Source organism: Xiphophorus couchianus, chromosome 4 (genome assembly GCF_001444195.1).
Source record: "Xiphophorus couchianus chromosome 4, X_couchianus-1.0, whole genome shotgun sequence".
Classification (NCBI taxonomy): domain Eukaryota; kingdom Metazoa; phylum Chordata; class Actinopteri; order Cyprinodontiformes; family Poeciliidae; genus Xiphophorus; species Xiphophorus couchianus.
Genome location: NC_040231.1, coordinates 31,438,707 through 31,456,778, shown reverse-complemented (window position 1 = coordinate 31,456,778; position 18,072 = coordinate 31,438,707). Strand labels below are relative to the sequence as shown.

At 39.5% G+C, this 18,072-nt stretch overlaps 2 long non-coding RNA genes across 2 annotated transcripts in view; both read right to left on the bottom strand.

The window, feature by feature from the left end:
* The window catches only part of LOC114142444 (uncharacterized), a 15,012-nt gene extending 12,823 nt beyond the window's left edge, over positions 1 to 2,189 (bottom strand). The window contains exons 1-2 of the long non-coding RNA XR_003595013.1: positions 1,983 to 2,189; positions 1,481 to 1,808 (exon numbers count right to left, since the gene is read on the bottom strand). This is a non-coding gene — a long non-coding RNA (uncharacterized LOC114142444). The remainder of the gene's footprint in view (positions 1 to 1,480; positions 1,809 to 1,982) is intronic.
* An 8,187-nt stretch (positions 2,190 to 10,376) lies between these two features.
* On the bottom strand, positions 10,377 to 11,081 carry LOC114142443 (uncharacterized). Its single transcript, XR_003595012.1, has 2 exons — positions 10,977 to 11,081; positions 10,377 to 10,694 (listed from the first exon to the last, which is right to left on the bottom strand). It is a non-coding gene; the product is annotated as an uncharacterized LOC114142443 (long non-coding RNA).
* Between the last annotated feature and the right edge of the window lie 6,991 nt (positions 11,082 to 18,072).

The window sequence follows — 18,072 nt, the reverse complement described above, 5'->3', positions numbered from 1 at the left end:
CTCTGACTCTGGTCGAGAGAGGAGATGACCTGAGGTCATGCCGTACCAGGCATATAGATGGATGTGAATCTGTCTATACAGACACAGAGAGAGATGTTTGTATCTTTCTCTTGGTGTATAAATATCTGTTTCAACTGTATCTTTTTTTTTTTTTTAAGGTGGCCATGTTCCATGTTTTGTGACTTCTGTGGTCAACATCCAGGACAGTTCAAGTGTTCTGTTTTTCATGTGGGTAAAATGTTCAGTTCTTGGCACAAGGTGAAGAGCAAATTAAAGAAAGTATCAATTTTATGGAAACCAATGATGCCATTCTAGACTGTTTGTCTTTCCTGCTGAAATTTTCCTTCATTTGTTATAATTTTGCTTTGTTGTTAGTCCCAGTTCTGGATGATCTGAAGCAAAGACACGTCTTTAGTGGCTGTTATGAGCAGATGTGTCTAGTGCGGTTTGTGTTCATGGGTTTGCTGCAATGTGACATTGATGAAAGGAAAGATGGACTACAAATACCATCAGACCTGTTCAACAGTCTCACTGGTAAACCGGATGTCATGTACCACCTACCTAACAAGGTTGTTTTTGTTGTTTTTCTTATTTATTTCATTAACATCTGGTTAATTTGTTGCCTGTTTGGCAGCTTTCAAAAATAATTTGTCAAAATAAAACAAAAATCAGCCATGTGTTAATAGTATGTCACTTTTTATTGCAACAATTTTTGATGACATAAAAATGTTCATTTCTAATATTTACATGTAAATACAATGAAGCATTACAACAGTTTTCAACAATAGTCATAACAGTTGGTAGTGACAGTTGAACAGAGCAGGTTTCACAAGTTAACATCTGCCTTCACAGGCCAACATCCACATTTATGTTTTGTGATTCTGTATTTGAACTTAATAAAGTCCAAAGAGTTTTTATCCCAAAGTCCATGTTTTTTGGAATTGATCATTTGTTTTGGGCTTTGGTATCTTGACAGTGTTTGAACAGGAAAGCGAGGTTTGGTCTGTCTCAAGGAGAATCCTAGCAGTCTGGTTTCTTCTTGTCGTCTGGTGCTGTCCTTTTCGCTGAGCTGAACTTCACAGATTTCCTCTAACATTTCTGATGTCAGCTTTTCCACCCTTGTGCACATAAAGGGCCTGAACACAGAAGAATGAAGCTCCGAAGCATAAATGACATCCAGGGTTGAAAGGCCATCCTTGAATCTAGAAAACATTCAGAATAACCATCACTTTAATGATACTAAAAAGAGCATGATATTAAATTGATGTTTTACAGTCACACATAAACATTAATATCTCTAATCTTGTTTCTTGTTTAGCACAGGTAATATTGCAAATCCACTAACTGGAGATTCACTAACTGGATAATTATTTGTCTGCTGGCTACTGTCGATTCTTACCCTACATTCGCTTGTTTTAACTGCAACAAAACAGTAACTAAATTAACATAGTTGGCAAATGTTAGTTTGTTATTGAAGGACCTACTTCACATGATCTCTGTCTCTTTATGCTGTGTCCCGTCCTCAGCTGTCCCCCTGATGCATCAGGAAACATCTTCTCTGGATTTCCAGCAGGATTTCTGCGTCTCCTCAGTCCTCTGTGTCTTCTCTCTCCTCATTGGTCCAGTCTTGTCTTGTCTCGCTGATGCTGGAGAATCAACACATAATCAGACACACATTCAGTCTAAATAACAGATGACTGAAGGAGACTTTCTGATCAAGTCATCATCATGTCCTCACCTTTTCCACAATCTCTTCCAACCAGTAGAACAGCAGGTGGAGCAGGTCTTCTGCTTTAATTGTTGGTCAACTCAAGTCGTGTGACATGAGTTGACGGAGAAATGAAAAAAAAAGAAAAGACAAAAGAGTTAAAAAGGAAAATAATCACAGACAGCAAACAGAACCAGTTTCTAACTTTCAGCTCAACTCTGTGCAGCTCCATCTGAAATGTTTCGTTATGTTTTGTAGATAGAAATGTTCTTACTTTTTTTGACCAACTGGGTTCTCTTATCTTCCTCCACCTGACTGGTGGTGTTGAAGGTGGAGGATTCCAGGCTCAGGAGATCCAACCTGGGATGATCAGAACATCAGAGATCTGAGCAGTCTGGACCTGGGATCAGAAACTAGTGTCAGTATTTTTTAAAGTCTATTCTCTTTTTGGGATCTTTCTGTGTTGTAACACATGAATAAGGCCACAAACTATTTGTTTTATGAGATTAATAGTTTATCTTTACTCCACATCCTCTCTTTCCTTCCCTCCGATCCTGTTCTCTACTTTCCCTCTGGATAAAAGCTCTTAATTAAATCCCTCAATCATAAATTCTGTCTTCCAAATTTTTATGACTTGATGCTGTTTCCTTTGGTCTCTAATACAAAATCTTATCCGGCAAACTTTCCCACTTCTGTAAACTTTAACTCTATATGGAGGACACTTTCTCCTCCTAGTGATTTCTTCTATATTTATTATTAAAGCTGATGGTCCCATGCCAGCAGGGGCCAGCAATATTATGTGTTGTTGCATGCAAAAACTTACAAGCAGGAACACATGGACACGATGAAAGAATCCCAGCGATGAGCGCTAACCTGAAAGAGTCGAACTGGGAGAGTGGATTAGTGGAGGAACAGGTGAGAACAATTAACTATTAGAGAGCACCGTGTGGGGAAGCACCGTACTACACCCTGAAACATGGGAGAGTAGAGAGGAAAACAGAGACAGAAGCACGAGAGAATCTTGGGAAGCAGTCTCACTGCAGCTGCTCTGTCTGGGACTGATACTTACTTTTGCCTTAACCTGAAAGGTGACTGCAGCTCCTGGTGGTCCTCAGAATATGTCTATGGTGGTCCAAGTCACTGGACCAAGCCTTAACCAAATATTTATCTCTGTCTTTTCTTTTATCCTTAAAGATTTTAATTTGTACTCCGCGTGTTGTTTTAATTCCTCTACATTTTAATTTGTCCACCATGACATCATATTAGTCCTAAAAGATTAAAATTCCTCACTACTTGAAAGATTTCATTTGTCCACAGAAGCGTTGTCTTCGTCCTTAGAGAGATGAATTTGTCCCGCAAAGCGTTGTCTCTTCTCGGTCCTAAGAGATTTTAGGTTTGACACCCAGCAGCATTACCAACCTTTAAAACCATTATCACCCGAGTTTAAATGTTTTGCTCAACGACATTTTAACATGTGGACTTGAAGGTTTAGGAATCCAGCCGCCAAATGATTGATCCGTGGATCAACGGTTCATATCCGGGATCCAAAGGTCCTGCCTATTTCTCTCTTCCTCTTGACATCTTGAACATTTGAATTAACTTCCGTTTTTACTGTCGCTGCCGTTGTTATTTCATACGTAAATTCGCGTCATTTCGTGTGGATTTTATAATGTCCAGACCAGAATGGTTATAACTTTAAAACTGCTGTTTCGATCCGTTTATACCGATTATAACCGATTATATTGTGTCTCCATTTGTGTTTTTTCATGTCTTAAAAATTAGAAGTGTCAGAAACGTTATTTAAATTTTAAAGAGTTTAATTTGCAGCAGTGATGTCTCAATTGTATTGATTCTAGTGTCCCGAGCCGCGTTGTCTTAATCGTTTTGAGGTTTGATTTTACCCAGCAAGATTGTTTTAGATTTAGTATTAATCATTGTCTCATTCCTTTTAGCATTTATCTTTTACGCACCAGCCATGTCCGACTCCTTTTAGGGTTTTTTGTTCAGCAATATGGTCTTGTTTGTCGTAAATTTAAATTAGCCTCCTCCAGGCATTTAGTCATAATTGATTAACAGCAAAAAAGTCAGCATTGCCTGTCCTGCTAGAATCCTTAACATCTAAAATAAAAAATCTAGCAGCGGGATAAAGAAAAGGCCCCGGCGCAAGTCGCTACCCTAAGGCATCCTCGGTCCTGCTAGTATCCTTAACATCTAAAATCTAGCAGCGGGATAAAGAAAAGCCCCGGCGCATGTCGCTACCCTAAGGCATCCTCGGTCCCGCTAGTATCCTTAACATCTAAAATCTAGCAGCGGGATAAAGAAAAGCCCCGGCGCAAGTCGCTACCTAAGGCATCCTCGGTCCTGCTAGAAAGCCATCGGCTTTAACAAAAACAACAGAGAAATGATGATATACCAATGGACTTCTCAGGTAGGGTCCTTCAGTTTTTCAAGATCCCAATCTAATCAGAGTCACTTGACAAGTCGTAGTGAGGTCTAAACCACGCTTGTCTGAAACTCTCTCTTACTCTAATTCCGTCTGGTCCAATCCCAGCTGTTGATGGTATTGGTTCCTCTTCTGTGTCCTCTTCAGACTCCACCCAGATACAGTCTTCAGGGGATGACAAACTTGAATCATTGCCATGTGCTGATGGTGAGAGACCAAGAACAGGGAAAGACAGAATGGGATCCTCAAATGCCAATGTAGGTGAAGGACTGAAGACACAGGCTTGGCAAAATTAGATCCTCAAAAATTGGTTCCAATGGTGAGGGACTAAAGACAGTGGGTGACAGAAAAGGATCCTCGGGCAAATGTACTGTGAGGGACCGATGACAGGGGATGACAGAATGGGAAACTCTTCAGCAACACTGTGCCTAGTCTTCTTGCCAGGGGGCTCCTCTTCAGCATCACTGCCCTTTGTCCTCTTTCTGCAGGTGACAGAATGTCACATGACCCGGTTCCTCTTCCAAACCTAGCCTTTGTGGAGGACTGATGGCAGGGAATAACAGAAGGTGTTCTTCATAAGGAATTGGTGAAGAACTGAAGACAGAGGGTGGCAAAATTGGATCCTCCAAAATTAGATCCAATGGTGAGGGACATAAGACAGTGGAGGACAGAAAAGGCTCCTCATGCATTATGTACTGTGAGGGGCTGATCTCAGGGGATGACCAATCAAGATCCTCATGTGCCAATATACATAAGGGACTGAGGAAAGGATGTGACCAAACAGAATCCTCATGCACCATGTATTGTGGGGACTGGTGACAGGGGATGACAAAACGGGATCCTCTTCACCAACACTGTGCCTAGTCTTCTTGGTGGGGGGACTCCTCTTCAGCATCACTGGCTTTTGTTCTCTTTCTGTTCATGCCAGTCATCACATGACCCGCGTCCTCTTCCAAACCTACCTGGTAAGGTTGAGAGGTCCCAATTTGTCTGGAGTCCTGTAGATGGAAAATGGGCTCTTGAGGCTGCTGAGCCATCCCGATGTCCCATGTGTATTTAAATTTTGGAGGGAGAACCTCAAGCAGCTCTAACACAGCGTAAGAACGGTCCACTGTCGGACTGGAGCTGGTAGTACAGTCATTACCAACCTCGTCTTCACTGGAGCTGCTAGTACAACTATAACTAGAGCTGCTGCTACTAGTACTGCTGCCACTAGAGCTGCTAGTACGGCTGCCACTGGACCCTGCTAGTACGGCTGCCACTGGACCTGCTAGTACGGCTGCCACTGGACCTGCTAGTACCGCTGCCACTGGAGCTGCTAGTACGGCTGCCACTGGAGCTGCTAGTACCGTAGCCACTGGACCTGCTAGTACTGCTGCCACTGGAGCTGCTAGTACCGTAGCCACTGGAGCTGCTAGTACCGCTGCCACTGGAGCTGCTAGTACTGCTGCCACTGGACCTGCTAGTACTGGAGCTACTAGTATTCGAGCTGCTAGTACTGGAGCTGCTAGTACCGTAGCCACTGGAGCTGCTAGTACTGCTGCCACTGGAGCTGCTAGTACCGTAGCCACTGGAGCTGCTAGTACTGCTGCCACTGGAGCTGCTAGTACCGCTGCCACTGGACCTGCTAGTACCGCTGCCACTGGACCTGCTAGTACCCGCTGCCACTGAACCTACTAGTACTGGAGCTACTAGTACTCGAGCTGCTAGTACTGGAGCTGCTAGTACTTTTATTACCAACCTTGTCTTCACTGGAGTTGGTAGTACTACTCACCGTGATTGGAGGTGAAGTCCTGTGTGACTCCTCTCCCTTGTCTTCAGAAACTGATGGGGAGTGAAATGTGAAATAGAATAAATAAACTAATCTTTAGTAACAACAAAACAGCAACAAAAAAAATCAACAACAACAACAACATATTTTTACATAAAAACAAGAACACATTAAAACTAATGATCAAACATTGTATGGACAACCTCCACTCTGAGAAACAAACTTTGGTACCAATCAATCATTAACAACAGCTAATCAAATTTAGACTTGTTGATAGTTCATCTTTAATCATAAACTCAACATAAATTGAAGAGCTGTAGGACTGTGTTGAGGACTTTTTAATAGCTAATAAAACACCTTTAATCTTAGATTGTACCATTAGTGTGAATAAAATAAAACACTTCAACAAGTTACTCAGTTTACCCTTCTGTAACAACCCAAACTCACAAATCTTTGATGCTGCTCAACAGATATGTTTTATCTTTCTTAATAACCAAAATAAGATACACGATGCATTCATTACTATTAAACTTAAACTGTTACTTATATAATTTTAATATTTTATATATATTTTATAAGTATTACAAAGGTTTCAAAAATATGTCTCCATTAGCATTTTTAAATGACTAAAATGTTAATAGTGGTTAATCAAATTAAATCCCTTTGACCTCAACAACTTCTCAGACTCTCAGTAAAAGCTACTCGGACAACCAGTCAGTAAATCCTACGGTATGAATAAATTCCTTCATACTTCCACATATTGCCAACAGCAGAAATGTATGTCTATAAAACTCAGAGTTTAAGGACTGGGGACCTAAATAAACAGCCTTTCCCGAGTTTCCAGTAACAAGGGGCTCCTACAAAAATAAAACTGTTTATCTGCTCTGATTTTTAAATCACAAAAATCCAATTAACTCACAAATATGTTTCATCCCAAAATGCAAATTATACCTTCCTAAGCTATGTTTTTCAAAGAGTCACAATTTCCTAAATTGAACACCAAAGTCATCAAAATTTATTTTAATTTAAATGTTTCTTCTTCTTTTCAGATCAGTTCACCAATGTAGGAAAACTAAACACGCATATTGAAGTCTATCATTAGAAAAAAAATGTGTTTATATATTTTAAGTAATAAGCTTATTTATTGTATTCAGATCAGTGCATTCATGGAAAACAAACATGTTTGTCAGGGTGTATAAAAAAATTAGGTAAAGAACAATCTAGTTTTGCTTTTCTGTTTTAATCATTTTAAAAATGATTAAAAGTAATCTGATTAATCTTATTTTGTCTTCAAACAAAATAAGATCATCACCGTACGCATTCGTGACATTTCTAGAATTACAGCTAAATAATTTAGGGATACTATAGAAGGTACATGTTTCAAAAGTGTTTCTTTAATTTTTTTATGGAAGTCATTTTACCAATGTATCCTTGGTGACTAAATACATTTGTTTGGGCATTTTTCAAAAAATGGACAAAGAACCAACCAGTCATCCAAGAACTGGACACCAAAGTCATCAAAGCTGATTTTCACAAAGAAATCATTATTTTGTTTGTGAAAACCAGCTTTCACTGATGATCTCTATGACTAAACATGATTCATTGCCTAATGCGCACACACACACACACACACACACACAAAATGGAGTGGTAGGAGTTTGCACTGCAATGGCCCATCTCTGTCCTTGAGTCCTTGGTCAAGACACTTCTCCCACCTTTCCTGCTGGGTTTGGTCAGACGGGCCAATGGCCTGATATAACGGCTGTGGCTACAATCCATTAGCGTATCACCATGAACGTGTGCATGAATGCATATTACTGATATTATGTAAAGCGTCTTCCAGTGTCCTAATAAACCGGTTATTTCCATGGAAACCAAATATGTTTATGAGGGCATTTTTCAAAAAATAACATAGTAACGACCAAGAACCATCTATTTTTCTAAGAATTGGACATTTAACTTTTTTTTCAAACCAGCATAACATTTTATTCAAACACTAGTGTGTTAACATCACAGACATTTATTCACAAATTTCAGTAATCTAACACAGAAATTTTAAAAAATAAAATTAAATATTTAATATATTTCATTTAGCGTATCCATGGAAACTGATTGTTTATCACGCATTTTTCAAAAAATAACGGTCAAATTATAAGCTTAACATTAATTGAACTAATTTGACCATAATTAACTAAAAACATATATTTCCTAAATCACTACATCACAGTTGAACATTCCTGACATTTACAGCGAATTTCAGTCAAGAAAAAGGCTCATTAGATAAGAAGGATTTATGCTAGCAAAGTAATTATATTGTTTCTATATAGCAGTCGGAATTTCTTTAAAAACACACACAAACACAAAATAAACTAAACAACTCACTAATATCTTAGTAATAACTTGCTTTCGTTTATTAAAAATAGTAGAAGAACGACATTAACCTTCCGGGTGGTCACCCTGCTGGTGCTTGTCCTGACCAGGATCCATCTTTCGTAGGTTTTTCAACCGCAGGCTTCGTCAGCAAGTGCGTTTTCAGCAAAGTGCTTCTTCAGCGAGTTTTGCTAAGCAGACTTTCTCAACAAGTTCAAACCTTCCGGGGCTGTTAAGGCTCTTTCAGGCGTCTCCTTCAAAAGTCCAGTCGCAAAGGGGAAGAATTCCGACGGTCACGGCGATTTATAGGGTTGCTAACGCTAACGTCGTTTCCATGACTATCAGTGACGAACGCACGCGCTGCTGCGTGAGAGATATAATACAAGTATCGAGGTGTCTATGCTGCCACCTACTGGCCAACCAGTTTGAGTCCACAATGAAATCTTTAAAACTCACATTACTGGTGCGATATTCTAGTTCTGCTTTCATTCTTAACTATGTCAGTTTAGGTCCTTCAAATTGGAAAACTTCTCTCTGCCGATGTAAAATCGGACATATTCAATAATGTCGTGGCCCGATTATCACAGCCTGTTGAATGTGACAGGTAGCCAATCAGAAAGCGCGGTTATGTAAGAACGGAGGGGAATCAAAAAACAGTTGACATGGCAACTGAGAGTCCGGTGGACATCGGAGGTTATATGTGGAAATGTTTATTATTATATGTAAAGGTCATTTTTATATATTTTTATTATATGTGGAAAAATGTATTCAGTTAAAAATGTTAACTACAAAAAAACATAACTCACCTCCAAGTTATAGTGCAGCAAATAGAGCGGCTGTTCCTGCCATCTTTTATCAACCGCCTTTTCTTTTTGTTATGTCTTTTATCCTTAAAATGAGGTCACAAACTAACACTGCTGCTTCTACATCGTCATCCGTGTTTGATTATTCTAAATTCATGTATGTTATGTTGGGAGTTTTACTGGATTTTCTCCTGGAATCGGTTTGTGTGGTGGTGTGTTGCTCCTGCCGTGTGGCTGGACACACGAACCGATCGAACCTGTTGGACTTTTATCGGCTCTGTGGTCACAGAAGTTTGGAAAATCGTCCGACAATCCTTAAATCGTGCCGTGTGAACCAGACCTAAAACTCACAAGCTCTACTCCTCTCATCTCGTCTTGACCACTGCCCTAACGCTCTCTGACTCTGGTCGAGAGAGGAGATGACCTGAGGTCATGCCGTACCAGGCATATAGATGGATGTGAATCTGTCTATACAGACACAGAGAGAGATGTTTGTATCTTTCTCTTGGTGTATAAATATCTGTTTCAACTGTATCTTTTTTTTTTTTTTTTAAGGTGGCCATGTTCCATGTTTTGTGACTTCTGTGGTCAACATCCAGGACAGTTCAAGTGTTCTGTTTTTCATGTGGGTAAAATGTTCAGTTCTTGGCACAAGGTGAAGAGCAAATTAAAGAAAGTATCAATTTTATGGAAACCAATGATGCCATTCTAGACTGTTTGTCTTTCCTGCTGAAATTTTCCTTCATTTGTTATAATTTTGCTTTGTTGTTAGTCCCAGTTCTGGATGATCTGAAGCAAAGACACGTCTTTAGTGGCAGTTATGAGCAGATGTGTCTAGTGCGGTTTGTGTTCATGGGTTTGCTGCAATGTGACATTGATGAAAGGAAAGATGGACTACAAATACCATCAGACCTGTTCAACAGTCTCACTGGTAAACCGGATGTCATGTACCACCTACCTAACAAGGTTGTTTTTGTTGTTTTTCTTATTTATTTCATTAACATCTGGTTAATTTGTTGCCTGTTTGGCAGCTTTCAAAAATAATTTGTCAAAATAAAACAAAAATCAGCCATGTGTTAATAGTATGTCACTTTTTATTGCAACAATTTTTGATGACATAAAAATGTTCATTTCTAATATTTACATGTAAATACAATGAAGCATTACAACAGTTTTCAACAATAGTCATAACAGTTGGTAGTGACAATTGAACAGAGCAGGTTTCACAAGTTAACATCTGCCTTCACAGGCCAACATCCACATTTATGTTTTGTGATTCTGTATTTGAACTTAATAAAGTCCAAAGAGTTTTTATCCCAAAGTCCATGTTTTTTGGAATTGATCATTTGTTTTGGGCTTTGGTATCTTGACAGTGTTTGAACAGGAAAGCGAGGTTTGGTCTGTCTCAAGGAAAATCCTAGCAGTCTGGTTTCTTCTTGTCGTCTGGTGCTGTCCTTTTCGCTGAGCTGAACTTCACAGATTTCCTCTAACATTTCTGATGTCAGCTTTTCCACCCTTGTGCACATAAAGGGCCTGAACACAGAAGCATGAAGCTCCGAAGCATAAATGACATCCAGGGTTGAAAGGCCATCCTTGAATCTAGAAAACATTCAGAATAACCATCACTTTAATGATACTAAAAAGAGCATGATATTAAATTGATGTTTTACAGTCACACATAAACATTAATATCTCTAATCTTGTTTCTTGTTTAGCACAGGTAATATTGCAAATCCACTAACTGGAGATTCACTAACTGGATAATTATTTGTCTGCTGGCTACTGTCGATTCTTACCCTACATTCGCTTGTTTTAACTGCAACAAAACAGTAACTAAATTAACATAGTTGGCAAATGTTAGTTTGTTATTGAAGGACCTACTTCACATGATCTCTGTCTCTTTATGCTGTGTCCCGTCCTCAGTTGTCCCCCTGATGCATCAGGAAACATCTTCTCTGGATTCCCAGCAGGATTTCCAGCGTCTCCTCAGTCCTCTGTGTCTTCTCTCTCCTCATTGGTCCAGTCTTGTCTTGTCTCGCTGATGCTGGAGAATCAACACATAATCAGACACACATTCAGTCTAAATAACAGATGACTGAAGGAGACTTTCTGATCAAGTCATCATCATGTCCTCACCTTTTCCACAATCTCTTCCAACCAGTAGAACAGCAGGTGGAGCAGGTCTTCTGCTTTAATTGTTGGTCAACTCAAGTCATGTGACATGAGTTGACGGAGAAATGAAAAAAAAAGAAAAGACAAAAGAGTTAAAAAGGAAAATAATCACAGACAGCAAACAGAACCAGTTTCTAACTTTCAGCTCAACTCTGTGCAGCTCCATCTGAAATGTTTCGTTATGTTTTGTAGATAGAAATGTTCTTACTTTTTTTGACCAACTGGGTTCTCTTATCTTCCTCCACCTGACTGGTGGTGTTGAAGGTGGAGGATTCCAGGCTCAGGAGATCCAACCTGGGATGATCAGAACATCAGAGATCTGAGCAGTCTGGACCTGGGATCAGAAACTAGTGTCAGTATTTTTTAAAGTCTATTCTCTTTTTGGGATCTTTCTGTGTTGTAACACATGAATAAGGCCACATGAACTATTTGTTTTATGAGATTAATAGTTTATCTTTACTCCACATCCTCTCTATTTCCTTCCCTCCGATCCTGTTCTCTACTTTCCCTCTGGATAAAAGCTCTTAATTAAATCTCTCAATCATAAATTCTGTCTTCCAAATTTTTATTGACTTGCTGCTTTCATTTGGTCTCTAATACAAAATATTATCAGGCAAACTTTCCTCACTTAATGTAAATTTAACTCTATATGGAGGAACACTTTCTACTAATAGTGAATTTCTTTCTATATTTATTTATTAAAGCTGATGGTCACCAATGCCAGCAGGAGGCCAGCAATATTATGTGTTGTTGAATGCAAAAACTTACAAGCAGGAACCACATGGACAACGATGAAAGAATCCAGCGATGAGCAGCTAAAACCTGAAAGAGTAGAACTGGGAGAGTGGATTAGTGGAGGAACAGGTGAGAACAATTAACTATATTAGAGAGCACCGTGTGGGGAAGCACCGCTACTACACCCTGAAACATGGGAGAGTAGAGAGGAAAACAGAGACAGAAGCACAGAGAGAATCTTGGAAGAAGCAGTCTCACTGCCAGCTGCTCTGTCTGGGACTGATACTTACTTTTGCCTTAACCTGAAAGGTGACTGCAGCTCCTGGTGGTCCTCAGAATATGTCTATGGTGGTCCAAGTCACTGGACCAAGCCTTAACCAAATATTTATCTCTGTCTTTTCTTTTATCCTTAAAGATTTTAATTTGTACTCCGCGTGTTGTTTTAATTCCTCTACATTTTAATTTGTCCACCATGACATCATATTAGTCCTAAAAGATTAAAATTCCTCACTACTTGAAAGATTTCATTTGTCCACAGAAGCGTTGTCTTCGTCCTTAGAGAGATGAATTTGTCCCGCAAAGCGTTGTCTCTTCTCGGTCCTAAGAGATTTTAGGTTTGACACCCAGCAGCATTACCAACCTTTAAAACCATTATCACCCGAGTTTAAATGTTTTGCTCAACGACATTTTAACATGTGGACTTGAAGGTTTAGGAATCCAGCCGCCAAATGATTGATCCGTGGATCAACGGTTCATATCCGGGATCCAAAGGTCCTGCCTATTTCTCTCTTCCTCTTGACATCTTTGAACATTTGAATTAACTTCCGTTTTTACTGTCGCTGCCGTTGTTATTTCATACGTAAATTCGCGTCATTTCGTGTGGATTTTATAATGTCCAGACCAGAATGGTTATAACTTTAAAACTGCTGTTTCGATCCGTTTATACCGATTATAACCGATTATATTGTGTCTCCATTTGCGTTTTTTCATGTCTTAAAAATTAGAAGTGTCAGAAACGTTATTTAAATTTTAAAGAGTTTAATTTGCAGCAGTGATGTCTCAATTGTATTGATTCTAGTGTCCCGAGCCGCGTTGTCTTAATCGTTTTGAGGTTTGATTTTTACCCAGCAAGATTGTTTTAGATTTAGTATTAATCATTGTCTCATTCCTTTTAGCATTTATCTTTTACGCACCAGCCATGTCCGACTCCTTTTAGTGTTTTTTGTTCAGCAATATGGTCTTGTTTGTCGTAAATTTAAATTAGCCTCCTCCAGCATTTAGTCATTAATTGATTAACAGCAAAAAAGTCAGCATTGCCTGTCCTGCTAGAATCCTTAACATCTAAAATAAAAAAATCTAGCAGCGGGATAAAGAAAAGCCCCGGCGCAAGTCGCTACCTAAGGCATCCTCGGTCCTGCTAGTATCCTTAACATCTAAAATCTAGCAGCGGGATAAAGAAAAGCCCCGGCGCAAGTCGCTACCTAAGGCATCCTCGGTCCTGCTAGTATCCTTAACATCTAAAATCTAGCAGCGGGATAAAGAAAAGCCCCGGCGCAAGTCGCTACCTAAGGCATCCTCGGTCCTGCTAGAAAGCCATCGGCTTTAACAAAAACAACAGAGAAATGATGATATACCAATGGGACTTCTCAGGTAGGTCTTCAGTTTTTCAAGATCCCAATCTAATCAGAGTCACTTGACAAGTCGTAGTGAGGTCTAAACCACGCTTGTCTGAAACTCTCTCTTACTCTAATTCCGTCTGGTCCAATCCCAGCTGTTGATGGTATTGGTTCCTCTTCTGTGTCCTCTTCAGACTCCACCCAGATACAGTCTTCAGGGGATGACAAACTTGAATCATTGCCATGTGCTGATGGTGAGAGACCAAGAACAGGGAAAGACAGAATGGGATCCTCAAATGCCAATGTAGGTGAAGGACTGAAGACACAGGCTGGCAAAATTAGATCCTCAAAAATTGGTTCCAATGGTGAGGGACTAAAGACAGTGGGTGACAGAAAAGGATCCTCGGGCAAAATGTACTGTGAGGGACCGATGACAGGGGATGACAGAATGGGAAACTCTTCAGCAACACTGTGCCTAGTCTTCTTGCCAGGGGGCTCCTCTTCAGCATCACTGCCCTTTGTCCTCTTTCTGCAGGTGACAGATGTCACATGACCCGGTTCCTCTTCCAAACCTAGCCTTTGTGGAGGACTGATGGCAGGGAATAACAGAAGGTGTTCTTCATAAGGAATTGGTGAAGAACTGAAGACAGAGGGTGGCAAAATTGGATCCTCCAAAATTAGATCCAATGGTGAGGGACATAAGACAGTGGAGGACAGAAAAGGCTCCTCATGCATTATGTACTGTGAGGGGCTGATCTCAGGGGATGACCAATCAAGATCCTCATGTGCCAATATACATAAGGGACTGAGGAAAGGATGTGACCAAACAGAATCCTCATGCACCATGTATTGTGAGGGACTGGTGACAGGGGATGACAAAACGGGATCCTCTTCACCAACACTGTGCCTAGTCTTCTTGGTGGGGGACTCCTCTTCAGCATCACTGGCTTTTGTTCTCTTTCTGTTCATGCCAGTCATCACATGACCCGCGTCCTCTTCCAAACCTACCTGGTAAGGTTGAGAGGTCCCAATTTGTCTGGAGTCCTGTAGATGGAAAATGGGCTCTTGAGGCTGCTGAGCCATCCCGATGTCCCATGTGTATTTAAATTTTGGAGGGAGAACCTCAAGCAGCTCTAACACAGCGTAAGAACGGTCCACTGTCGGACTGGAGCTGGTAGTACAGTCATTACCAACCTCGTCTTCACTGGAGCTGCTAGTACAACTATAACTAGAGCTGCTGCTACTAGTACTGCTGCCACTAGAGCTGCTAGTACGGCTGCCACTGGACCTGCTAGTACGGCTGCCACTGGACCTGCTAGTACCGCTGCCACTGGAGCTGCTAGTACGGCTGCCACTGGAGCTGCTAGTACCGTAGCCACTGGACCTGCTAGTACTGCTGCCACTGGAGCTGCTAGTACCGTAGCCACTGGAGCTGCTAGTACCGCTGCCACTGGAGCTGCTAGTACTGCTGCCACTGGACCTGCTAGTACTGGAGCTACTAGTATTCGAGCTGCTAGTACTGGAGCTGCTAGTACCGTAGCCACTGGAGCTGCTAGTACTGCTGCCACTGGAGCTGCTAGTACCGTAGCCACTGGAGCTGCTAGTACTGCTGCCACTGGAGCTGCTAGTACCGCTGCCACTGGACCTGCTAGTACCGCTGCCACTGAACCTACTAGTACTGGAGCTACTAGTACTCGAGCTGCTAGTACTGGAGCTGCTAGTACTTTTATTACCAACCTTGTCTTCACTGGAGTTGGTAGTACTACTCACCGTGATTGGAGGTGAAGTCCTGTGTGACTCCTCTCCCTTGTCTTCAGAAACTGATGGGGAGTGAAATGTGAAATAGAATAAATAAACTAATCTTTAGTAACAACAAAACAGCAACAAAAAAAATCAACAACAACAACAACATATTTTTACATAAAAACAAGAACACATTAAAACTAATGATCAAACATTGTATGGACAACCTCCACTCTGAGAAACAAACTTTGGTACCAATCAATCATTAACAACAGCTAATCAAATTTAGACTTGTTGATAGTTCATCTTTAATCATAAACTCAACATAAATTGAAGAGCTGTAGACTGTGTTGAGGACTTTTTAATAGCTAATAAAACACCTTTAATCTTAGATTGTACCATTAGTGTGAATAAAATAAAACACTTCAACAAGTTACTCAGTTTACCCTTCTGTAACAACCCAAACTCACAAATCTTTGATGCTGCTCAACAGATATGTTTTATCTTTCTTAATAACCAAAATAAGATACACGATGCATTCATTACTATTAAACTTAAACTGTTACTTATATAATTTTAATATTTTATATATATTTTATAAGTATTACAAAGGTTTCAAAAATATGTCTCCATTAGCATTTTTAAATGACTAAAATGTTAATAGTGGTTAATCAAATTAAATCCCTTTGACCTCAACAACTTCTCAGACTCTCAGTAAAAGCTACTCGGACAACCAGTCAGTAAATCCTACGGTATGAATAAATTCCTTCATACTTCCACATATTGCCAACAGCAGAAATGTATGTCTATAAAACTCAGAGTTTAAGGACTGGGGACCTAAATAAACAGCCTTTCCCGAGTTTCCAGTAACAAGGGGCTCCTACAAAAATAAAACTGTTTATCTGCTCTGATTTTTAAATCACAAAAATCCAATTAACTCACAAATATGTTTCATCCCAAAAATGCAAATTATACCTTCCTAAGCTATGTTTTTCAAAGAGTCACAATTTCCTAAATTGAACACCAAAGTCATCAAAATTTATTTTAATTTAAATGTTTTTTCTTCTTTTCAGATCAGTTCACCAATGTAGGAAAACTAAACACGCATATTGAAGTCTATCATTAGAAAAAAAAATGTGTTTATATATTTTAAGTAATAAGCTTATTTATTGTATTCAGATCAGTGCATTCATGGAAAACAAACATGTTTGTCAGGGTGTATAAAAAAATTAGGTAAAGAACAATCTAGTTTTGCTTTTCTGTTTTAATCATTTTAAAAATGATTAAAAGTAATCTGATTAATCTTATTTTGTCTTCAAACAAAATAAGATCATCACCGTACGCATTCGTGACATTTCTAGAATTACAGCTAAATAATTTAGGGATACTATAGAAGGTACATGTTTCAAAAGTGTTTCTTTAATTTTTTTATGGAAGTCATTTTACCAATGTATCCTTGGTGACTAAATACATTTGTTTGGGCATTTTTCAAAAAATGGACAAAGAACCAACCAGTCATCCAAGAACTGGACACCAAAGTCATCAAAGCTGATTTTCACAAAGAAATCATTATTTTGTTTGTGAAAACCAGCTTTCACTGATGATCTCTATGACTAAACATGATTCATTGCCTAATGCGCACACACACACACACACACACACAAAACGGAGTGGTAGGAGTTTGCACTGCAATGGCCCATCTCTGTCCTTGAGTCCTTGGTCAAGACACTTCTCCCACCTTTCCTGCTGGGTTTGGTCAGACGGGCCAATGGCCTGATATAACGGCTGTGGCTACAATCCATTAGCGTATCACCATGAACGTGTGCATGAATGCATATTACTGATATTATGTAAAGCGTCTTCCAGTGTCCTAATAAACCGGTTATTTCCATGGAAACCAAATATGTTTATGAGGGCATTTTTCAAAAAATAACATAGTAACGACCAAGAACCATCTATTTTTCCAAGAATTGGACATTTAACTTTTTTTTCAAACCAGCATAACATTTTATTCAAACACTAGTGTGTTAACATCACAGGCATTTATTCACAAATTTCAGTAATCTAACACAGAAATTTTAAAAAATAAAATTAAATATTTAATATATTTCATTTAGCGTATCCATGGAAACTGATTGTTTATCACGCATTTTTCAAAAAATAACGGTCAAATTATAAGCTTAACATTAATTGAACTAATTTGACCATAATTAACTAAAAACATATATTTCCTAAATCACTACATCACAGTTGAACATTCCTGACATTTACAGCGAATTTCAGTCAAGAAAAAGGCTCATTAGATAAGAAGGATTTATGCTAGCAAAGTAATTATATTGTTTCTATATAGCAGTCGGAATTTCTTTAAAAACACACACAAACACAAAATAAACTAAACAACTCACTAATATCTTAGTAATAACTTGCTTTCGTTTATTAAAAATAGTAGAAGAACGACATTAACCTTCCGGGTGGTCACCCTGCTGGTGCTTGTCCTGACCAGGATCCATCTTTCGTAGGTTTTTCAACCGCAGGCTTCGTCAGCAAGTGCGTTTTCAGCAAAGTGCTTCTTCAGCGAGTTTTGCTAAGCAGACTTTCTCAACAAGTTCAAACCTTCCGGGGCTGTTAAGGCTCTTTCAGGCGTCTCCTTCAAAAGTCCAGTCGCAAAGGGGAAGAATTCCGACGGTCACGGCGATTTATAGGGTTGCTAA